Source organism: Dasypus novemcinctus, chromosome 3, assembly GCF_030445035.2.
Source record: "Dasypus novemcinctus isolate mDasNov1 chromosome 3, mDasNov1.1.hap2, whole genome shotgun sequence".
In the NCBI taxonomy this organism is placed as follows: Eukaryota; Metazoa; Chordata; class Mammalia; order Cingulata; family Dasypodidae; genus Dasypus; species Dasypus novemcinctus.
The window spans coordinates 109416598-109442501 of record NC_080675.1 but is presented as its reverse complement, the minus strand read 5'-3'; the positions used below and the strand labels follow the sequence as shown (position 1 = coordinate 109442501).

The 25904-nt window shown below is 40.0% G+C and overlaps 1 pseudogene; it reads right to left on the bottom strand.

The window, feature by feature from the left end:
• Positions 1-1442: 1442 nt before the first annotated feature.
• LOC101442968 (large ribosomal subunit protein uL11-like) overlaps positions 1443-25904 on the bottom strand; it is a 57660-nt pseudogene continuing 33198 nt past the window's right edge.

Sequence of the window (25904 nt, the reverse complement as noted above, 5' to 3'; positions counted from 1 at the left end):
GAACTTTTCTCTTATTCTATTTTGCTTGCCTCTTCCTCCCCACCTCTTGCCCCTACAATGTTAAAAACCTATTAGGTATCCTTCTGTATTTTTCCCCTCTGTAGCAGTTTGATATCGTTATGAATTCCAAAAATAGATATTGGATTATATTTGTAATCTAATCTGTACGTGGGCTTGATTGAGTTATGATTAGGGCTTTAATTGGGCATGTCATTAGGGCATTGAGTCCCCACCCCTTGGTGGGTGGGGATTCACAGATAAAAGCATGGCAAAGGACAGAGTTGAGGGTTTCTGATGTTGGAGTTCTGATGTTGAAGTTTGATGCTGAAGTCTTAAGCTGGAGCCCTGGGGAAAGAGACAGAGCCATTCACCTGATAGTCTGCAGCTGAGCTTGTGGAGAAAACAGAGGAGCTGAGCCCAGAGGAACCCAGAAAGCCTGAACTCTCACAGACATTGGCAGCCATCTTGCTCCAACATGTGGGAACAGACTTTGGTGAGGGAAGTAACTTATGCTTTAGGGCCTGGTATCTGTCAACTCCTACCCCAAATAAATACCCTTTATAAAAACCAACCAATTTCTGGTATTTTGCATCAGCACCCCTTTGGCTGACTAATACACCCTCCATGCCCACATGCGCACTCATATATATACTAAGGGGGGGGCATTGTTTATTTAACAATGATGGAAATCATATTATACAAACTTTTCATCATCATGTATTTCTTACTCAACAATCTCTGTAGAAATCCACCTGCATCAACTGGTATAGTTCTATCATTCTTTTAAAGTTGCACAATATGTTATGAGTGACTGGACCATGATTTTTTATCTATTCCCATCTTAATGGACACCAACTTGTCTCCAGAATTTTTAGTGCTAGAAACTAGGCTGCAAAAAAAGTCTACAGATAGAGCTCCACATTTTGATTTTTGTTTCACAGAGTAAACGACTAGGAAAGGGATTGCTGGCTCAAAGGGAATATATATTTTGGCTCTTAGAAATTGTTTCCAGATTATAGTTTATCTAAAGTAAAGAGATAGCTCCTTGCTACCTTACTGTGCAATTCTGTCACTACAAGCGAGAATGAGTATTTCTTCAGCTATTTGTTCCCATTTTGAATTTTTGCTAGTAAATTGCTTTTCCATATCTTTTGTCTTTGGGTGGTTTGCCTTTTTCTTATTAATTTATGAGAACTTGTCAAATATTACAGGCAAAATCTTGGTCCTTATTCTACATCGAAGCTATATTTACCCATATTTATCATTTGCTTCTTGACACTATTTATGGTCTCTTTTAACTTCACTTCTCTTAGTTAAGGAAGTATTCTCTACTCCTAGATTATTCACCAAGTCTCCTAGATTTTCTTATATTTTTGTCATATTCCTTTTTTTTTTTTTGGCTGTCAAATGATCCTTTACTGAAATATTTTCTCTTGTAGTTCTTAACTAGCTGGGCGTTCAGTTGTACCACTGTTATGTCATCTATAATGACATGAGGGAGGTGGCCATCAACATACCAGCCCAAAGACTGGGCAGTCCCCAGACTCTCTTTAATAGTTCCAGACAGTTCTTTGGCTAAAGATTGGTGCTGCATCTGTCGGGCAATGCTGAGGAGCTCATCAAAAATGATATTTCCACTGTGTTTAATATTTTTCTGCTTCTTCCTGTCTCTGGGCTGTTCCTTAAGGACTTTGATGGCCAGGGCAGAGGCAGAAGGTACCACCTCAATCTGGGCCTGTCTGTTCTGCATGGTCAGTTTCACTGTTACCCTTAGACCTTTTCAGGCAGCAGTTGCCTTGGCAATGTCATCACTAACCTTTTTTGGAGACAGACTGATGGAGTTGATCCTGGAGCCAGGGCAGATGTACCACCAACTTCCCCACCAGTTCACCTCAGGTATACAACTTTGTTTTTGTTGGGAATGAACTTGGGCGGCGTGCAGAGGCAGCTAGTGTTGGATGAACCTGGATGTGAGACAATGAATGAAAGTTGCACCCTGACCTCCTCGAGTGGAAAACTGTTGTATTATTTTTTGCATCCACATCTTTAATCCTTCTTAAATTTATTTTACTTTTGTATATGGTGTAAGATAGGGTCTGATTTTATCCTCCTTCATATGAAGAAACACTGTGCCAGCACCATTTATTTAAAAATCCATCATTTTTCTCATTGAATTACCTTTGTAGAATATTAAATCAGATTGTTTTCTAAATTCGCTCTTCTGTTATGCTGGTCTATTTCCATATACCTATGATAGTGACAGATTCGTCTGATTACAAATTGTTCTGATAAATGGTAAAGCAAATTCAATTCATGTCAAACCTCCCTTCCTCATTATTACTATTTTTCTAGCTATTCTTGGGCATTTATTCTTCTATATGACCTTTAAGAATTTAGCCATTTCCAACTGGATAAAATTTGTGTACTATATAAAGACTTCCTGTCCAAGAAGAAAATATGTTTTTGTAAGTCTTCTATACATTATATTGCTACTGAGAAGGGAATATTTTCTCTATGTTTACGTAGGTGCTTATGGCAAGTATGGGGAAATGCTAATAATCTTACAGACAGCAACATAACTCTGTTAATTCTAGTATTAATGGTTTTGCACTAGAAGCTCTGTTTTTCTAAGTATTCAATTGCAGGTACAGCAAAAGAAATCATTTTATCTCTTTTCCAAAGTTTATACAAATTGTTTTCATTTTTACATGAAATTGGAATCCTTAAGAAAATATTAAATAATAATATTGATAACAGGCAATCCATCTAGTTCCTGATTTTAATGGAAACAGTGTCAACAAGGTTGTTTAGTTTTGGAAAAGGATTTAATCAGTGTCTAGAAGCTCATTTTCCAATAGTCTTCATTTGCTGAGAGCTGCTCAGGGATTTCCCTGGGAATAGCATGTTGCTGCTTTCCTATAAGTTTGTATACAAGGGAGGCTAGAAAGAGGAGGTTATCAGAGGGAGTATCAGAAGTGATGGAAATCCTCCACCCCTCTGCAACAGAGACAGTGCTTCAGGGAGCCCCACACCATGAGCAAGAGCGAGACTGAGGCCAAGGTACAAGAAGACATCCATGTGCTAGTACAAAACGCCCCACCTTCACCAAGCTACCAGGTCCTCCCTTTGCCCATTTCACTCAGGAACACTTACTCATCAGACTTTTTCTCCTGTTGCCCTTAGGAGTCCTAAAGTCCCACCTCTTCCTCAAAGTGAGTCTTATCTGAGCATGCATTTCACGGGTCTCACTATTTACTTCCTACCAATGACAAGCTCCCAAAGTAACACATGTCCTTTACTATGAATACTTGTGTAATATTGTCTGGCCACCCAGGCACTGCACAGGTGGATCATTAGCCATCACTAAAGAACTAAATTTCCAGGGCAACGTTCCTCAGTCTTGGCACTATTGACGTTCTGGACTAGATAACTCTTTGTTGTAGGGGCTTCCTGTGCATTGCAGGGTATTTAGTAGCATCCCTGACCTCTACCCACTAGAAGCCAGTAGCAAACTTTCCCTTTGTCTCAGTTGTGACAACCAAAAATGTCTCCAACCTTTGCCACATGTCCCCTGATAGTGGGGTGGGGTATAAAATCACCCCAGTTGAGGACTGCTGCCCTCGAACTATATGCCCTGAAGCAAGATACCTAGAGTTACCTATGCATGAAACAGTTTATTTGCAAATCATTGCCTATAAATTGAAGCATCTGCCCTTGCCATTTTCAATTTGGAACCTACTTGAAAATACTGCTTCTTTTCTCTGTCCAAAAGCGTCTTAATACATATGGCTTGCCTCTCCTGATTGGCAGTTACTCAGGCCTCTTATTGAAGGATGATGGCTCAGAAATCCAGAAAGTTAATTTTGTGTATGCCACGTTAGGAAGAGTTCACACCAATGTTATTTATTTTTTGTTGCAAGAGTAGGATCATTTTTTATTTAGCTTGCTGGTATATCACTCAGCATGAAGCTACACGTACATTAGTTCCTCTTGGTGATGGAGATAAAATATGTGCAGCTTTCAGAACTGCAATTTTCAAGAGGAAATTAGCTTTCCCCTGAGCAGCCTGACACTGCAGTTTGGCTGATGACATCCCAGTAAACAATCTACAAACAAACTCTTGACTCTAGAAATAAGTAGGAGCTATTTATAGACAAGCAATGATTTTCAAGTGGGTAGGTCAAGGGGAAAAACAATTTTGAGAAAAGTCAGCAAGGAAACTCCCATACCACCCAGTACCTTGAAGTGAAGAATTTAGGGCCATTCACTAAAATGGAAAATCTGTGTCACTATTACTAATGGAGGAATGCTGGTTTGGTGAATTTTTAACTTGTTGACAATGTCAAACCATTCTGTATACACAACCACAGCTTCCATTTAAAATGTAAAATCTGAAGACATAGCCTTAAGATTAAGGAACCAAAGAGATTTCAACAAGAATCTTTGAAACATCTATCAGATGACAAGTTTCCCAGCAACAAGGATGCTGGTAAGAGACCATCTGCTGAGAATGAGAGATTTTCCACTTGGAGGGTGTTTGAGATAGGTCTCCTTGTGAATGTAGAGGACCTCTCAGAATTCTGAAAGGGTGTCATGTCACCCCCATTCTCTTATTTGCTAAGGAAAATCAGAAAACTTTGAATTGTCCTTTGAAGTCCAGTCCAGGACAGGCGTCTGGGTTGCAAGCAGCTCTGAAGACAAAAAGGCAGCATCCTGAAAGGAGCATTCTGGTGGGCTCTGTAAAGGCAGAAAAAGGTTCTTGAAAGGCTGGCTGTTTGGTCCTTGGCCAGGGACCCAGGTCTTCAGGGTCTTATGCCTCTTGACTTAGGACAAAATTCAAGGCAAAGAGCAGCAGCTGGTTGATGGGTGTACTGGAGCTTGGACCCCAGAGGACTGGGACAAACCTTGCTCTGTTTTAAGAGGACATAGTCTGAGCATTTAATACCTAAATGTAGGATACATAGACATCTTAGCTCTTATAGGGTACTTAAACTTGTTAATCTTGATCAGGGATCAGCAAACTTCTTTCTGTAAAGAACTAGGTAGTAAATAATTTAGGCTTTGTGGGACATGTGTCCTCTATCACAACTACTCCATTCTACCACTGTAACACAAAAGCAGCCACAAACGATATATAAAAGAATAAGTGTGGCTATGTTTCGTTACCTATAGAAGGCAGATCCACGGTCCTTAGTTGGCTGACCCCAGATTTTGCTGAATGACATCAATCATAGCTAATTTTTCCACTTGACAAGGCCACTCCTTCAAATCTGCCTGGTCCCTGCCCTGGTTCAGTTCCTCATCATCTCTTCTCTCATAATTGCCTCTTCCTGACTCCAGTCCTTTCTTTCACCAACAAATATTTTCCATGTTGACAATATTTCCCACTTAGAATATACAATACACCTATCACTTCCAACCTAAAAGCCTCTCATAGTTTCCCAACGCTTAAAGTAAAAATCCAAATTCCTCAATATAGCATTGAATAAAGTGATTTGTTAGGAAGTGTGAGGATGTGAGTGGAGGTAGAGCTCCTTTGGCTAGGGGGAACAGGGACGGCCTCTCTGAGGAGTGATATTGCAACTGATACCTGAATGACAAGATTTATGTAAACCTCTGCAAAGAGAAAGTACTTTTAAATGTCTCTTGAATGAATAATAAATGAAAATACTCTCATAATTGAATAAATTATGATACAGTTGTTAAAAAAGAACAAGGTAAGTATGGCTATATGTGCATGAATGAAAGGATGTCTAAGATATACTATTAAGTGAAAGTAAGCGCAAACTGCAGAACAGTGTGTAAAATGTTTTCACTTTTAAAATTTTAAAAAATGCATATGTATACAAGTGTTGATCCATGTCCAAGAACTTTCTAGAAGGATGCACAGTGAAAATTAAGACAGGAAAATTTTTGGGGTAATGTTGAGGGGTTGTTATACTTTTACTTTCAGTTTTATACCTTCCTGCACAATTTGAAAAGTTTACAAGAAACATATATCCCGTCTATAATAAAAAATCAATTCCTTATGAAAAAAAAAGAGTTTCTGTATGAAGCCTTCTTGAATTTTTTTCAGTCTTTAACTTACAGGTTAATTTTTATTTTATTTTATTTTTAAAAATTTATTGTATATCACTCATACATAAACATACATAAACAATAAGTGTATAGTAATAGTTGTGAACTTACAAAACTAACATACATAACATCATACAGGACTCTCATAACTCACCCTACCACCAATACCTTGCATTGTTGTTAAACGTTTTTAACTCATGATTAAAGAGCATTGTTAAAATATTACTACTAACCAAAGTGTTTTCCCCCAACCCACCCTATTACTATCATCTTTATATCATTTTATATGAACATAAATAAACAATAAGTGTATAGTAAAAACCTACAAAGCAGACATGCATAATATGTCCCATACATCAACCCTCCACCAACATCTTGCGCTGTCATGAAACGTTTGTTACAAACTATGAAAGAACACTGTCAAAATCTTACTACTAATTATAGTCATTATCTTACATTTGGTGCAATTTCCCCCCAACCCACCCCACTATTATTTTTTAAATATATTTGTTATGACAGAAGTTGTAAACTTATAAAACAATCATGCACATGTGTAGAACTCCCAAACAACACCCTTCCATCAACACACCACACTGTGGTGGAATATTTGTTACAGATAAGATAATATCTTCTGATTGCTACCACATCCATAGTGCACATCTGGCACACACCTTCCACACTCCCCCGTTATCAACACAGCACATCCCTGGCATGGATGCAAGAATACCACACTATCACTGCCAACCACAGTCTATAGGTGACTCCAGTTGCACTTTTCCCATGCTTCTTCACATTCCCACCACCCTGCAGTAGTGATGCACATCCACTCTAGCTCACAAAGGACACTCTTGCCTCTCTACCATCAACCACAATTCTCATCCATCTCTTAGTTTACTGTGCTATTCAGTTCCTAGATTATTCTCTAGCATTCTGTCAATTAGCATTTATATCCTAGACTATCATTTTCAGCCATATCCACATTTATATATAAAATAGCTGTTAATCACTATTTGTTACCATCCACTCTATACATTTCCACACTTTTATAGTAAAGCTAATTAAAAATTGTACATATATTAAACATCAGTAGTCCATCTCAGTCCTCTAGTTATCTCCTTTAAGAATCCACCACCTACCACCAGGTCTTGAAGCTATTTTCCTACAATTTCTTCTAGAAGCTTTATGGTTCTTCCTTTTATTTTTAGGTTTTTGATCTATTTTGAGTTAATTTTTGAATAAGGTATGAGATAGGGATCCTCTTCCCTTCTTTTGGCCATGGATATCCAGTTCTTGCAGCACCATTTCTTGAACAGACTGTTCTGCCTGAGATGTGTGGATTTGACAGGCTAGTCAAAAATCACTTGATCATACATGTGAGGTTCTGTTTCTGAACCAATCAATTTGGTTCACTAGTCTATGTGTCTGTCTTTATGCCAGTGCCATGCTTTTTTTCACCACTATAGCTAGGTAAATGATTTAAAGTGTGGAGATGAGGATTTGCTTTTCCTTTTTAAGATGTTTCTGGCTATTCAGGACCCCTTACCCTTTCAAATAAATTTAATAATTGTGTTTGCAATAAAAAAAAAATGCTGGTGGAAATTTATCAGGATTGCATTGAATCTGTATATCAATTTGAGTAGAATTGACATCTTAATGATATTTAGTCTACCAATCAGTGAGCATGGAATGTTCTTCCAGTTACTTAGGCCTTTTTAAATTTCTTTTAACATTGAGTTGCAGTTTTCTGAATATAAGTGCTTTACATCATTGGTTAAGTTTATTCCTATTTGAGTTTTATCTTTCATATTTTATTTTTACCACTCTTTTGACATTTTTAGTTACTTTTATTGATATAATCTTCATTTCTATTCTCTCTTCCAGGCCTTTCTCTACTGTCTTTTCTTTTCAGGCTCTAGCACACCCTTTAGTAGTATTTCCTGAAAATCTGGTCTCTTGGTTAGAAATTCTCTCAGTTTCTGTTTATCTGTGAATATTCTAATCTTGCCCTCATTTTTGAAAGACAGTCTTGCTGGATATAAGATTCTTGGCTGGCAGTCTTTCTCTTGTAGTATCTTAAGTATATCATGGTTCCTGGTGAGAAATCAGCACCTAATCTTATTAGGCATCCCTTATATGTTATACATTGCTTTTCTCCTGCTGTTCTCAGAATTCTCTGTCTTTGGCATTTGACATTCTGATTAGTATGTGTCTCAGAGTTGGCATATTCAGGTTTTTTTGGATGGGACCATGTTGTGTTTCTTGGACATGGATATCTATGTCCCTCAATAGAGTTGGGAAATTTTCTACCATTATTTCTTCAAATATTCCTTCTGCCTCTTTTTTCTCCTCTTCTCCTTCTGGGACACCCATGATATATGTTTGCCTGTTTTGCTGTCATTTAGTTCCCTGAGACCTTGTTCAATTTTTTCCATTCTTTTCTTCATCTGTTCTTTTGTATGTTCACTTTCAGAGGCCATTTCTTCAAACTCAGCAATCCTTTCTTCTGCCTCCTCAAATCTGCTATTATATGATTCCAATGTTTTTTAAATTTCATTTATTGCGTCTTTCATTCCATTAGAGCTGCTATTTTTCTATATATGCTTTCAAATTCTTCTTTGTGCTCATCCAATGTCTTCTTAATATCCTTAAACTCTTTAGTCATCTCACTGAATTTATTTAGGAGATTTGTTTAAACATCCATGATTAGTTGTCTTAACTCCTTTAGGTCATCTGGAGGCTTATCTTGTTCCTTTTACTGGGCCATATCTTCCTGACTCTTGGTGTGGATTGTAATTTTTTGTTGGTGTCTTGGCATCTGGCTTAGTAGAGTATTTATTCTGGGTACAGTTTTTCTCTTTAGTTTAGGGCTTCCTGCCCTTTCTCCCTTGCTGGTTGTGCAGTAGGAACCAAGGATGTAGTTGGTGCTATAAGCTATAGAGGCTCAGGCTGCCCTCATTGCCCCAGGGACCAATGAAGCTTCTTCCAACTTTCTCCTTTGCCAGGGGTAAGGAGAGAGTCACAGCTGTGTGGAATAATCCAAGTCTTGCAGGCCTTGACTGTAGTCACCCAGAGAAACTGACGAAGTTTCACACCCCTTTCTCCTCTTCTGGGGTGGAGATGGAGCTGCAGGTGTGGGCAACAATCTATGCATTTCAGGTCCAAGATGACCACAGTTGCCCTAGTAGACTTCTAATTATTCAGTCTGTGCCAGCCAAAGGTACCTGCAGTTACCTGTCTAGGCTGGTGCAGGGCCCACCATCATCCTCACTGACAGAAGTGGTGCTGAAGCCTAGCCTAGGGCTGCAGGTCGATCTGGTAAAAAAAAAAAAAAAACGTTTCCTACTATCACTGTGATTTTGCATCAGCCCGGCTTCCCCTCATACTAGGGGAAGAGTCAAAATGGTGGCCACTGGCCTCTTTCCAACTTGGACAGATTCATACCCTAGCTCTTCCTAAAGTTATACTTCAGCCAGCCAAGTCTACTAATCAGTAGCCAAAATTGGTGGCCAACCATCTCCTCCTCCCCATTTTTTTGGAAATGGAGCTTCCAATTCCAGTCACAGAATAGTTCCTGGGGCAGCTTGCACTGCCAAAGTAAGATGATCACCAGCCTCCATGGCTTGGCTGGTAATTTCCCAGAGAGGCTGGCACAGGTCCCCCCAGCTTCCTCCCTCCCAGAGGTGGGGCTGGGGCTTAGGCTAGACCTGCAATCTGATCTGGATGAAAAGACACCAGCCCCTAGCAGCACTGTGATTTTCAGTCGTGCCAGGTGCAAGCATAAGATGATGGCTACCAGCTTCTTTCTGACTTGGACAGGCTCAAACTTTAGCTGTTCTTGGGATTATACTTTAGCGTGCTGAATTTACTCATCAGTAGCCGAAGTTGGTGCCCAACTGTCTCTTCCTCTCCCATTTTTGGGAATTGGAGCTTTCAATTCCAGCTGTAGAACAGCTCCCGAGGTGGCTTGTGTCTCCAATGGAGGATGGGCACCAGCCTCTCTGGCATGGATGTCGACTTACAAATCTTCCCTACAGATGGGCAGTCTCCTCCTTCCATTCCTTCAAGAATGTTGCACAATGCTCTTCTGTCTCCTGGAGCTCCCAAACAGGTGCTTCAGTTAGCGCCAGATAACTCTGGGTGTTTATTAACTGCGCTGTAGCAGAGGCTGACTCTAGGAGCAACTTACTCTGCCGCCATCTTGCTGGTTGTCCCTTACAGGTGAGTTTCACATGACATATTAGGAAAATATTCTCCTCCATTTTCCTAATATCAAAACTTCTGTTTTCCCTCCTTTTTTAAATTTTAAAAAATTATTTAATTGTTTTTACACACTTAATTTATCTAACTAGCAGTTTTGTAAACATTTACATTTATGTCAAGATTCAAATTGAAACATAATTTTCTTACAAAGATGGTGAATTGAAATTTCATTATTGGATTTGCATGGGGCCATACCAACCCCTTTACTAGCCTTTCTTGTCTGTTTCTTAAATCACAGTACTTGCATTGATTTCCCAAAATAGAAATTAAAGTAGCCCTGGCTTCCCGCCCACCTAACTTTTTAAAAACTACTTTGCTAATGGGGCTGTTGGTGCTAATTCATCCATAATAGAGGTGAACCAATGACAAGCATCCCTACCCCTCATCACCCATCCAACACACACACACACACATGCACACATGCACAGATCTGCTCACCATCACAATTTGCTGAGGGCATCTATTTGATTTACCTTGGTGTCCTGGAGCATTGGTTGGGATTTTCTGTTCTAAACAGGTTAAGGTTGTTAGATGAAATACAGAGGCACAGTTAAATTTGGGTTTCAGATGAACAATAATTTTGTAATATAAGTATGTCCCAATATAAGTATGTTTATTGGACATACTTATAGCTTAAAAGTTTCTTTTTTCATCTAAAATTCAAATTTTACTGAGTAGCTTGTATTTTTATTTGCTATTTGTGGCAACCCTAAAGCAAGCCTATATTCTAAATGAAGTATGTTACAATCTTGGGAGAAAGACATTGCATCTTCATCATGAACACTCCCTCCACTGAGTTGGAAGAATAATGATGAATTTTTCTAACCCTGACTCTCTCTGAACATAGTCCCCATAGCTTCCTTTTCACTGCCTTCCCCTCACTCCCCAAATAAATATCGATACATGATAGGGCTTGCTTGACTATTTGCTTTCATATTTATTCTGTTGTTCCTCCTTTAGTCTTGTCTACATCCATGCCACCTTGGTTAGAGAGCCCAGCTGAGACAGCCTCTGTTCTTATCCCTTGCACGGATATACAGTGACTCAGAGCTAGGATTCTGCTTTTCCTTTGGGAGATTGTTCTGAGCCCCGACTGCACATTAGAATCACCCACAGAACTCTTCATACACACCCAAACACACCCAACACACCCAGACAAACATACCGATACACCTAGACTCTATCCCACATAAATTAATTCAGAATCTGGAGGAATAGAATCCAGGCCTTAGTATGTTCTCAAGTCCCCCAGGTGCAGCCAGCATTCAAACTCTGAAAATTAGGCCATTCTGTACTCCACGCCCAAGGCTGAAGTTTCGTAAAACAGCGTCTCTCAAACTTTAATGTGCACACAAATAGCTCTGTTGCTAAAATACACATTCTGATTCCATAGGGTTGGGGTAGGGCCTGACCTTCTGCCTTTATAATGAGCTCCTGGGTGATCCTGATGGAGACAAGACCGAAAAAACAAAGAACTAAAACACATTAAAACCAAAATTATTGCCACTTTTTACTTGACAATTCATGTAACAGGCAAAATAAATATTGTAATGAGGCTGGTAATAAACACTGTCATTGGAGCTATAACAGTCCTAAGACTAGCACCATGTTGCCCTCCACTCTCTGGATTCATTTCCTAGCCTTGAGAAACTAAACTAAAAATAACATTGGTTCAATTTTCAACAGAAAGATTTTCTCACTTGCAAATAGAGATTTCAAGCTTAAGCTTCCTGACTCAAGGTCACAAAACCCCAACACAGATATGCCAGGCTTGGCTGTTGAATGACTTACTTGCAATTGTTTAAAAATAGAAGCAATAGCATTTTACTGGAATGACTGTGGGGTATGCTATTCAGGTGCAGGGAAATGGACTAAATTACCTCAGGGGAGCCTGGCATACCTACCAATTTCACGACTGTACTGTGCCCCAGAACAGAAAGAGCTGGCCTTCCCAGCAATGCTTATACTCATAGTGGACAGAAGTGTGGCTTTGGAAAACCCAGACCTAGTTTGAACCTCTGCTCTTCCACTGGCCAGCTCTGTGTCCTAGGGCAAGTTATTTTACCTGTATTCATCCTAATGTCCTTCACATATCGTCTGTAAAATAGGAATACAAATGGATGTTTAGGTGAGATTATATGAAAAATGTTTAGTTGGCACTGTGCCTGGCACATTAGTAAGACTGATTCTTAGCTGTTATTATTATCAGCTTTCTTTTATCTCTAAGTTAAATGGAAATACCAGCCTTGGAAAGTTGAGCTGCTGTATTCAAGTATAGCACAAAGACCAAAAATCATATATGAAAAAGTTGGAATATAGACAGCAAGCTTTACTTTTTTTAAATTTTTTACTTTTTTTATTTCTATCCCCTTCCCCCCCCAGTTGTCTGCTCTCTGTGTCCATTCACGGTGTGTTCTTCTGTGACCGCTTCTATCCTTATCAGTGGCACTGGGAATCTGTGTTTCTTTTTGTTGCATCATCTTGTGTCAGCTCTCCGTGTGTGCAGCACCATTCCTGGGCAGGCTGCACTTTCTTTCTCACTGGGCGGCTCTCCATACAGGGCGCACTCCTTGCACGTGGGGCTCCCCTACATGGGGACACCTCTGCATGGCACGGCACTCCTTGCACGCATCAACACTGCGCATGGGCCAGCTCCACACGGGTCAAGGAGGCCCGGGGTTTGAACCACGGACCTCCCATGTGGTAGGCGGACGACCTATCCATCGGGCCAAGTCCGCTTCCCAGCAAGCTTTGTATCAATATTAAATTTCAAGAACTTGATTACTATACTTACAGTGGTTATATAAGTGAATATCCTTGTATTAGGAAAAGTAAGTGGAAGCATTAAGTGTTCAAGGAACATCATATATACAATCTACTTTAAAATGTTTAGAAAATAGCGGAATAACTAGGCAGATAGAATGATACAGTAAATGTGGCAAAATGTTAAAAACTGGTCTGGATGTCAGGGGGCATATGTTGGAGTTCTCTGTATGGGTTTTGTATTATTTTTGCAATCTCCTTAAGTTGCAACTTAAGTGTAGAAATTTCAAAATTAAAAGTTTATTTAAAAAAAAGAAAGACCAAAAGTACTTCTATCTTCTGGGTGGGATTTTGGTTCTAGCCTGTGTGAAGGACAGCAATTGCTGCCCACAAAGAAATACAATAATAACTACATCACATGTATACACATTAATTCGCCACATTAGGATAGAAGGCAAACAAAACCCAGCAGGTTTTTTTCTACTTCCTTTTGAGGATAAGGAAGAGAGAACTAAGGACGGCTTGAGTTACCGTGGCAACCTTCTCTAGGAGTGAAGACTTACTGTGGGATGCTATTAGTAGGGTCTACAAATGGCAGGGGAGAGAAGCCAGCGAAAGTGCCAGAGGTTTTTAATATGGATGAGAAGCTGCCTGCTCTCTCTTGAGCAGATGAGGACCCGGAAGGTGAAGGAATTCAATCCCATTTACAGGTAGTCTCTGAAATAAAGAAACCGATCATAGAGGTGATATTGTTCAGAGTCATGTTTTGATGCAGAATCTACCAGTATTGAGTCTAGTTGTAGGGAGACAATTTCTGACTTGTTTCAGGAAAGAGATAATAAAAATGTAAAAATAGCAGATAACCCTTAAAATGCCAGTGTCAGTCCAAAGAACAGCTTCCAGAGATGAGGTGTGGGTGGACTTCCAGAGATACAAATTCAGATTTCTAAGTTTAGCCTGAACTTTCTGAAGTTTCTCAGCAGTACTGGGAAAAAGATTTTGTGTGAAGGAGGCTAAGAATAGCAGTTCAAATCAGACTCTTGAATTAGATGAATTTCTATCAGCCATGTGTCCCCCAATCTTTTCCTTTCCTCCCCAGCCTCAGTGTAATACACATACCCCTAATGCTAGAGGTTGGAGTAATAAAAGACTGGACTTAGACCCAGAACAATGAAAATGGCAGGTGATATTTATTGAGTGACTGGGACTTACAGGTCTTATGCAAATGGGGATATCAAGAAACTAATCCAAGCTTACCTGCTAGTTAAGTGGTGGTACTGGGAAAAGGGCAATGAAATGCTGGGAAAGGGGAAGAAAAATGAAAAGAACTGGAAGATCAAGGACCTTGACAAGTGTTGTTGGGGGGGGGGAGAGGAGGGGTGGGGGGGTGGGGTTGAATGGGACCTCACATATATATTTTTAATGTAATATTATTACTAAGTCAATAAAAAATAAAAAAATTAAAAAAAAAAAAAAAAAAAAAAAAAAAAAAAAAAAAAGGACCTTGACAAGGAGGGGAGAACTCCAAGTATAAAAAGGGAGAAATAATAGGTGACACAGTGCTGTTCTGTTCTCCATCTTCATGAAAAATGAATGGAAATTTCTTATTACAGCAAGGAATAGGGAATTAGGTTAGATTTAAGGGGGGGTGCTGGGGGGGTGGGCAGAGGGAACTTCCAGATTGTAAAACTGTGTGACATAAGACTTCATTATTCATCAGGCTTGCCCAGGACAACTAACAAAATGATGATGATGGACAACCCCCGATCCAAAAATCAGACAATATCTACAACTGCAAGCAAAACAGTCCCTTCCACCTGCCCCATAAGATCTAAGCCCTCTTCAATCTGAAGCAAAGCAGGCATCACCATCGCCAAATCCTCAAGATTGAGGAATGAACAAACATAAGGGGGGGTGGGGAATGCAACCATGGACTAAAGTAAACGTATTATTGTAGAAACAGAAGAACTTGTAACATTGATATAAAGATATTTGTTACCAGAGCTTCTGAGGGAAAGGGGAGGGAAAGATAATTGGAACAAAGTCATTTTTAGGGCACTGAAACTGTTTTGCATGATTTTGCAATGATGGATACAGACCATTACACATTTTTTCAAAACCTATAAAATTATACAGTATAAGTGTAAACCATAATGTAAATTATAGACCATGGTTAGTAGCAATGTTTTAATATTTGTTCATCAATTGTAACAAATGTACCACATTCATGTAAGATGTTATTAATATGGGAAAATGCAAGAGGGAGAGGGAATGGGGTATATGGAAATCCCCTATATTTTCTTTTTTTTTTTAAGATTTATTTTTATTTATTTCTCTCCCCTTCCCCAAGCGCCCCCCCCATCGCCCCCCCCGCCCCAGCTGTCTGTTCTCTGTGTTGTTTTGCTGTGTGTTCTTCTTTTTGTCCACTTCTGTTGTCAGCGGCACAGGAATCTGTGTTTCTTTTTGTTGCGTCATCTTTTGTCAGCTCTCCGTGTTTGCAGCGCAATTCCTGAGCAGGCTGCACTTGCTTTTGCGCTGGGCGGCTCTCCTTACGGGGCACACTCCTTGCATGTGGGGCTCCCCTACACGGGAGGCACCCTTGGTTGGCACGGCACTCCTTGCACGCATCAGCACTGCACATGGGCCAACTCCACATGGGTCAAGGAGGCCCGGGGTTTGAATTGCGGACCTCCCATGTGGTAGGCAGATGCCCTATCCATTGGGCCAAATTCACTTCCCCCTATATTTTCAAGGTAACTTTTCTGTAACCTAAAGCTTCTTTAAAAATAAATAAATAAAAAAGAATTCATTATTGAGGAACAATGAGAAACCTGCTAAACTGATTCAAAATAAAATCAACCATTTGGTCCCATGCTTCTCCAGGTATATTCCACAGAACACTCATTCTTTAAGGTGTTAATAGATGTAATCTAATACACTTAGAAAATATTGTGCTAAATAGTGTTAAACAGGTTTCTTTACCACAGAAGTGGTAGGTGCTATTCACTAGCTAATTTACATTGTGAATTTCCAGTAGCAGAATATAGTAGGTGATGTTTCTCAACCTTATGTGACTGGAATTCTTTTCTCAGGATGGTTTTTCCTTGTATGTATGTGGGGAAAGTCTGGGGTTTTCTAAGGCGGCTTAAGATGAAACTTCCTGGAGGCTGAGGAGTAGCCTTGTTACTCAAGAAGCAGTCCGTGGATCAGCAGCATCAGCATCACTTTAGGGCTGATGAAAAATGTGGAATCTCAACACCAGGCCAGATCTACTGAATCGGAACCTACCTTTTAAAAGTATATTCTCATGGGAAGCGGACTTGGCCCAGTGGTTAGGGCGTCTGTCTACCATGTGGGAGGTCCGCGGTTCAAACCCTGGGCCTCCTTGACCCATGTGGTGAGCTGGCCCATGCACAGTGCTGATTTGCGCAAGGAGTGCTGTGCCATGCAGGGGTGTCCCCTGCGTAGGGGAGCCCCACACGCAAGGAGTGCACCCCATAAGGAGAGCCGCCCAGTGCAAAAGAAAGTGCAGCCTGCCCAAGAATGGTGCTGCATACACAGAGAGCTGACACAGCAAGATGACGCAACAAAAAGACACAGATTCCTGTGCCGCTGACAACAACAGAAGCAGACAAAGAAGACGACGCAAATAGACACAGAGAATAGACAACTGGGGGGTAAGTGGAGATAAATAAATAAATAAATCTTTTTTAAAAAAAGTATGTCCTCATGACTTATTTTCAGATTAAAACTTGAGAAGCTCAAAACTTCATCAGGCCTCAGGATTTGGGTACATAAAATTTCGTAGGATCTGTGGATCTTAACATTAGCTGTCATCCATATAACAAACCATCCTCAAATTTAGTGTGTCCTGAAATAACCATGATTTCTTTCTCATGACTCTGTAAGTTGACTTGACTCAGTTGGTAGATTCTTCCACTTCAAGTGGCATGGGCTGGGGGCACTAAGTGGTCTACATCCATGGATTGGACTGGAAGGACCCAGGAGTCACTCATGTGTATGGTGTCATGATGTTCCTCCATGGAGTCTGTCTACATGGATCACTCAGGCTTCCTCAAAACATGGTGTTCTCAGGGTTTGGTACTTCTTACATGGCCATTGGCTTCTAAGAGGGAGGAAATAGATGCTACCAGTTCTTTTAAGACCTGGCTTAGAATTCCCAGAATATCACTTCTGCCACATTCTTTGTATTGGTCAAAGTAAGTCACAGGGCCAATTAGATTCAAGAAGAGAGAAAATAGTTTCCACCTCCTTATGGGTGAAGTGGTATGTGCATACAAGGAGGGAAGGTGGTAGCATTTTGGAGAATATTTACCACAGTGCCTCTCTTGGGTGATATTGGTAATATGCATGAGCCTGCCTAAGCTATAAGTACCTGAAAAGAGTTTTAATATGCATGTTGGACTGGCTCTTCCTCCAACACAAATAGGCACTTTGACCCACTTTATAGAGGAAAGGTTTGTCCCATTGATGAAGCATATCAGTGCTGGGAGGAAGGCGGCATGGGTAAGGTCTCATCATTTCAGCAACACCAACCCAAGCTATTTATTCTGGACTTACTATGTGCCAGGCACTTAACTCTGGGTATATAGTACTGTACAATATAGCACCATACAGTGTAGCTCTGTACAACACAGCACTATAATATAGCACTGTGTTTTAGTTTGCCAAAGGGTTGTCATCACAAAGTACAGAAATGGATTGGCTTTTATAATGGGGATTTATTTGGGGTAAAAGCTTACAGTTCCTAAGGCATCAGCAGGGATGCTTTCTCACCAAAATTGGCTGCCACCTGGTGAAGGAAGATAGCCACCAATCTCTGGAAAGGTCTCTGCCTTCCCATCCAGAAACTGCTATCTCCTGGAGGTCAGCTGAGGGCAACCAGGCATAGGGCTTCTCTCTTTCTGGGCCTCTTCTATCAGTCTCAGCTGCTGCGCTTTCTTCCCTAGTTCAGCTGCAAGCTATCAGGCATATGGCTCATCTCTCCTTTGGACTCAGCTCCTTGAGATTCTTGGGGGCATCTCTCCTTGGATCTCAGCTGTGGGCAAACTGGAGTGCTTTCTCTCACATTCAGGATTAAATATGATGACTCCCTTTTTCTGTGTGTCTCTGTTTCAATCAGACCCAGAAAGAGGGCAAGGAACCAACCTGAGTCATGCCTCACGGACATAGTCCAGACAAAAGGGGCTCATACCCATAGGGATGGATTAGTTTCTTTCAGGATTCATAAAAGAACTCTGAAATGCCACCCAACACCCTCTGAATCCCAAAAAGAAATGTATTTCCATATGCAAAGTACATTCATTATGTCACTATCTTCCAAAAACCTTAAATCATTTCAGTAGCAAAGCTAAATACAAACTCAGATCTAAATCAGTTATAGGCATGCAGTTTGTTTTGGGGCAAAGTTCCCCTCTGGCTGTAGACATGTGAAACTTAGAAAACAAGTTATCTGCTTCCAGTATACAAAGGAGGAACATATATAGGATAAATATTTGTATTAACATAAGGAGAATTTAGGAGGAAAACAGACCCCAACAGTTCTGAAAACTTGCAGGGCATACTCCATTAGATTTCAAAGTCTGAGTTATCCTTAGAAAGATGGTTTCTTCAAGCATCTGAATGGTGACTGAGTTCCAGACCTCACCCTCTGAGAACATTGGGGTGATGGCCTCACTTTCCCTAAACTCTGGGGGACAGTCTCAACCCTCTTAGTACAGTAGGATGGTGACAACATTCTCCCTGATCTCTGGCATACAGGCCTAACTCCCTCAGAACACTGGGGTGGTGACCTAACTCTCCCCAACCACGAGGGAATGTGTTCTATTCTCTCAGTACCCTGAGATGGCCAAACTCTCCCTGAATAACAGGCTGGAAGCTCCAACTGGGGTAGGGTAAGACCATCACATCACATTCTAAGTGCAATGGAAAACCCGTGGACAGGTTAATGCAGAAAGTAACACAATTTGATTTGCATTTTTACAAGAAGACTCTGGTGCATGGGAAAGATTGTAGAGGGAGAAGAAAGAAGTAGGCAGGTAGATCAGTCAGCTAGAGCTGTTACCCAAGGAAGAGAAAATGCCAGGTGGGGCTCTGAGAGCTGCAGGGCCATGTGGAATATCCCTGTCTTCTCTATTCTCCCACCACCAGGGAAATGCAGTCAGAGTCACAGACCATTGTTCTGCTTAAAGAAATAAATATCTTAATTCAGGCCTTCATACTATAGGACATTGTCCTAGATCTCTCTCTTTTTTTAAATTTTAATGGGCTTCAGTGATGAGTATTAGAATACAATTTTTCTGTCTTTCCCCTATTGTAACTAGAAATATGTGACTGTGAGACTCTTCGTTTCCTTCCCTTACGTTCCAAGTCCCTGATCCTAAACTGCAGGAGAAGTTCAGAGTAATATAGTGAACACTGATAGCAGTTGAAGACATGAGTTGGTTAATTATCTATTGTCTTAGTTTGCCAGAGTTGCCATGATAAATACCATACAATGGGTTGGCTTAAACAAGCATTTATTGTCCCACAGTTTTGAAGTCCAGAAGTTCCAAATCAATTTGTCAGCAAGATCATGCTTTCACCCAAAATCTGTATCTTTCTGACGCTGTCTGTCTGCAGTCCTTGGGTCCTTGGCTTGCAACTCTGCCTCCCATCACAGGGCCATCTCTCTGTCCTTGCTTCTGCTCTTCTGGCTTCTGCTGATTGCCAGTTTCTGGCTTCTCTGGCTGCATCCAACTTTCCTCTCTATTAAGAAAGGCCTTCGTCATACAAATTTTTTGGCCCATTCTCACGCATTTTGGCCACACCTGTACAGGATCTTAGAAGACTCTATTCATAAATAAGTCTACACCATAACTGGTAATACATCTCCAAAGGGTCCTATTGATAAATAGGTTAACACTCACAGGAACGTGGATTAAGATTTAAAACATATCTTGATTTGATTAAGTACATAATTCTATCTACCACAATTATCTTTGACCATGTTTCACATATTTTGGCAAGGTCAACCCCTCTAGACTGTCCAGCTTAAACAAAAAGACACTGCTATATGAGTCCTCTTTTCCCACTTGAACCCAGAAGTCTCTCAGATACCTTTGATTAGTGCCCACCCCAATCCCACAGCTACTCTTGAGTTGTGACTGCAGTATACAACAAATTTTATATTTACTGCTTCTAACCTATTACTTTAAAACATTTTGTATGTTGTCGCTTGATTTTGCAATCCATGAGCATGACTTCCATGTTCAATTTTTTAGATCATCCAATTTTTATATAGTTATTCATTTCAATAAAGATGACTCATTTGATGTATAACAAATTTTATTTTTATGTTTTTGTATTTTCATAGAAGTTTCAAAATCTGAAAAAACTAATTGTCAAACAATACCTCCAATTTTTGTTTCCAGAATACAATCACCATTGATAATTTCTGCCTCTAAGAAAATTACAATAAGTGTAACTTCATACATTAATTCATTCAAAATAAAACATTTACTGCATAACAACTATGTGTCAGCCTGTGCCAAGTGCTCTCAAGAAACAATCTGGTGCAGTTTTGAGCATGATGCTCTGTTCACTTAACAACTTAATGAATGTCATTTGTTCATCACAAGCTAATTTCTTACTATTCTGTTGGGTAGAAGCTGCAACAAACAGAAATATCCCCAAATCCAGGAAAACACCATGACAAGGAGAGAGGCCGGGAGTTCTGAAGAATTTAGCAGCACATAACTTATTTCTGCCCTCATGTGCTTTCCCAAAACTTCTTTTAAAGTTTGCAGCAAGGAGGAAATAGGCACTTGAGTCTCTGCCTAATGGTCACTTGTTCTCTCAGCTAATTAGTAAAAGAAAAGGGACTCAGCTCTCCAAGAAGTCACCTATAAAGGAAAGTAATGACTTTTTCATCCTTATTCCTCTGGAAGCTTGGAATTCAGAAACTGTTACTTGCAAATTAAGACAATAGAATTGATGGGTAAACTGGGCTGATAATGAGAGAACAGAGAGAGGTGGAAGGAGAAGAAAGGAGCCAAAGGGGAGGGGTGGAAGGTGGAGAGGGAGGAGTTAAATAAAGAAAAACAAACAAACAAAACATTGATGATAGGATGTAAGAAAAGAAGTGATGAGGTCGGGATCACAGAATGCCAAACTGGAAGGGCACACCGATCTTTTCCAATCCTCCCTTTAAACGTGAAGAAACTGAGGCAAAGTGATTAGCCCAAGTTTTCCTCCCGAGTTGATAGTAGAGGTGGGATTAGAGTTACTATTCTGATCCACAGGGCCTTCGTACGTTTAGTTTCACATTTACTTTATTGCCTGGTGATGTGGGGGCTATGAACTCTGTCTCCATGCATAACTAAGTCCGACACAGTCCTTTGCATTGTGTGCAACTCTGTAAATATTTAAGGACACTTACCTAGGTAGTGATGACAAGAGCAATAATATCAGTATTAGTATGAAGGTTTCCCCAAGTCAATAAGTAGTTTTCAATAAGGAAAAATCAGTAACAAGGGCTATAGCCCTTGTAAATGTTTGGTGTTTATTCTGAATTTGGAACTCCTCTCAGTTTAAGAATTTTTTTCATGGGGATTTTTCCCTGATTACTGTTGTGGAGGAGGCAGGTGATTGTTGCAAAGAGAGGAAGACTTCTAACAACAAATAAAAAAATGACTTTCTGCAGTTGATGATATGATGTGAGCCCCAATCTAACCAGTGGCAACTCTTTGCTGTGGTGTGAGGGAGAGAGGGTGCAAGAGGGCAGAGAAACAAGGACTCATTATAGAACTGTCCAAAACATCGAAGAGAGGATGGTCTCTGGAAAATGCTTAACACAGTGCCTGGCATAAGGGTATTTTATAAAATTGTGACAAATAAATAAATAATCATACCTCCTACTTTATCTATGATTCATGACACAGTCCTGAGCACAGAGAAAAGGCTCAAACATACAGAATAGAAGAATTTTTTAAGTGAACAAACAAATAAAGCATATCAGTTCCTCTATTGCCTATATGTCCATCTTAAATGAGATCTACTTAAAAGTGAGGAGGGTCCCTTCTGAAACTCTTACTTATAAATCCAAGAACTGATACTTAAGTATTCAGTGGGTGACTGAAGATGGGATCAATCTGTAATGTTCTGTGCACATGTAAAGTAATACTACTATTAAGTCATCAAATAGTAGGCAAGTTAAACCAAAGACAAACCGAAATAAGAGCTCCCTGACATCTCCTCCGTCAAAGGGATTTGAAGTTGGCAGCATGCTAATTGCATCTGGAGATTTCATTAATCCTGGCCTCGGAGGAGAAGAGAAGGCCAGTAAAGTGTTACTTAATTCAGGGTGGAGATGGGAGAAAAGGAAAACTCTGTCAGCCACTATCTCTACATATTAGTCCAAAACTCACCTAAGCAGGTATAAACTCTCAGGCAGTTTTTGATACCTTGACTCACACTTAGGAAGAAGAGGAATAAGGTTAAAAGGAGGAAAAAAGCAGTGAGTCATAAATTGTTTTTTTACATTGAAAGGGAAATTAAGACATTCATGTAAATAAATAGTAAGAAAGGAAACTCAACTTTTACTACCAAGAGATATCCAAAAACTCACTCCTGACTCTTTTAAAACTCATAGGTTTCATTCCATGGAGAACCCTACAAAGGTAAGGGAGGAACTAGCTGTACGTCCTTAGCACTTATATCTACAAGCTTTAATATTCCTCATCATTATTTATCTCTTCTATGAGACAATTCTCCTGAAGGACAGGACCCACGTCGATTTCACCTGTACATCTTTCAGTGTGGAATATAGAGGTACTCTGTTGAATGACTTATGGTGGAGGAAGGTCATTTTTATAGGTTTTCTAAGGGGTCGCTCATCTTTCCTCACTCAATCCATCCTTTATTCCAAAGTAGGATTAACCTTCCTAACATACAATTCTGGGTATGTCATATCCATACTCGAAACAGTCCATGATTCTCCATTGCACACAGCTTTGTCAAGTCCTGTGTCACTGGCAGACATTCACACACCTCTCCTTTTTAAAACCCTCTCCTCATTCCTCCCTATACCTGCACTATTTCCTAATTTCCATTCTCCATGGTTCTCCAGTGCTGTGTACCTCCCCTCTGCCTGAACTAACAGCAGTAGGAAGAACACCAGACAAAGAATCTGGACACTTGTGTTTGAATCCACCTTTAGTAGGTCATTAGTTGTGCAACCTATTATGATTTTTTCAATCAGTGAGTCTCAATTTTCTCATTTTTTAAATCAGTAGACATAGCATCTACCTCACAAAATTTTCCCAAAGGTAATATTAGATAACATTTATGAAAGCAACAAGCACAGTAGGTGCCCAATAAATGCTTATCCTCCCTTTATTCATCCTTCAAGCTTGCGCACAAATGTTACTCTAGGCAGAAGAGCCCCCCTTCCCCTAAATGGAGTAAGTAGTTATGGGAGAGAGTGAGAGAGGATTCAGGTCAGCCAGGCCCACCTTAGAAATAAATGGACTAGCAAATGGCATAGCCACATGTTCTCTGACCCAGGAACCTGAAATTCTAGTGCTAATAAAACTTTATAGATTACCTAGTAAGCTCTCTCGTCTTTTGCTCTTCACCGACTACTAATGGCCAGGTGATTCATAAGGGCCAGTACTCACTGAGAACCAACCAGAGGCACAGGAATGCCCTGTGCTGAGACTGGAACTAGAACCACAGGCCAAAGAGCTTCCTCAGAAGTGTCTAGTCCATTGCCTTGTTTCCAGACAGAGACGAACCTTTCCTTCACTCAACACACCTTTATTAGGCTCCTACTAGGTGTCAGGTTCACACCTAAGAGAAGGATATAAAGCTGCCTGAGACAGACACTGCCACACCCTTAAGATTCACAACTTAGCTAGGCAGGAATTGTGTAGTCAAATAATTGCCACTGCAGGGTGGGAACCACGTCCACACTGCCTTAGGAAGGAGGAGGACTGGGCGGCTGCGACTGTTTGAGATGATGTTTGTAAATCCCAAAAAGAGAAAGATTATGTTTTTAAAGTAATCTATGCCTCTGGTATAATACCCTTCGACTGTATTAAATTCAGTGAGGGGCCTCTGCTTAAGTGTACTTGATAAAATCAATTTATGGCTTCTGATTGGGCTGTGTCAGTAAGGTATAACTTACACCCACCCCCTTGGCGGGCTAATATAAATGGGCACTCCCTCAAGAAGACACACAGGAAGAGAGAGAGCTCTGTCATTTTTTTATCCTGGGGCCTCAGGGAGAGATGAGTCATTATCCTGATAGTTTGCAGCTGAACTTGGGAAGAGACCAGTACAGCTGAGACTGACACAGAAGGCCCAGAAAGAAATGCGCCCTATGCCAGGAGAGAGAGGAAGCCTTGACAGACAATCCCCATGCCAGCCTGCAGCTGAGAGAGGAAGCCCAGAGAAGGCCAAACCCTTGCAGAGATCAGCAGCTATCACGCATTAACACATGGCAACTGACTTTGGTGAGAAAGCAACCTTGAGTTGGACTCTTTAGGGCCTTGTCACTGAAATTTTTTACCCCAAATAAATCCCCTTTATAAAAACTAACAGATTTCTGGTACTTTGCATCAGTACCACTTTGGCTGACTAATACAATGGTGCTCCCTGCGAGAGCAAAAAAAACCTTCACAAAGCAGGAGAGATGAATTGGGCCTTGAAGAACAAACAGTTCACTAAGTAGAGAGTTATTAGGAAGGGAAATACAATTTGATGATTTATTTTCATTCTTCATACAAACAATTATAATGAGAGGTAATGCTGCACAGTGATGATGATTGGCTTCTCATTTCAACAGATCTATCTCCATGAAGAACTGTCCCAAGCTGTACCAGGATGAGGGAGATATATATATACACATTATTGGAGCAGTTATAGGTTTACAGAAAAATAATGTAGAAAATACAGAGTTCCCATATACTCCCTCACACACACACAGTTTTCCCAGTTATTAACGTTTGGCATTGTGATATTTGTTACAATTGATGAAACAATATAATTATAATTATACTATTAACTATAGTCCATAATTTACATTGTTTACATTAGGATTTACTTTTTATGTTGTATAGTACTGTAGGATTTAAAAAAATTTTTATTCTGGTAACATATATACAAACTAAAATTTTCCATTTTATCTATTTTCAAGTATACAATTTGGTGGTATTAATCACATTCACAATGTTGTACCACCATCACCACCATCCATTACCAAAATTTTCCATCACCCTAAACAGACACTGTATCAATTAAGTATTTACTTCCCATTCCCTACCCTCACCCAGCCCCTGGTAATCTATATTGTAGTTTCCACTTCTATGAATTAACATATTCTAATTATTAATAGTTCATATAAATGAGATTATACAAGATTTGTTTTTTTGTGTGTCTTGCTTATTTCACTCAACATGATGTCTTCAATTTTCATCCATGTTATCACATGCATCAGAACTTCATTCCTTTCCACAGTTAAATAATATTCCATAGCATCTATATACCATATTTTGTTTATCCATTCATTTGCTGATAAGCACTGGGTTTCTTCCACCTTTGGCAATTGTGAAGTGTGCAAGTATCTTTTCACATCCATGCTTCAATTCTTTGAATGTATATACTCAACAGTGGGATTTCTGGATCATATGGTAACCTATACTTACTTTTCTGAGGAACCATCAAACTGTTTTCCACAGTAGCTGTACTCTTTTAGAATTCTCACCAACAATGTACCAGCTTTCCTCTTTTTCTATGTCTTT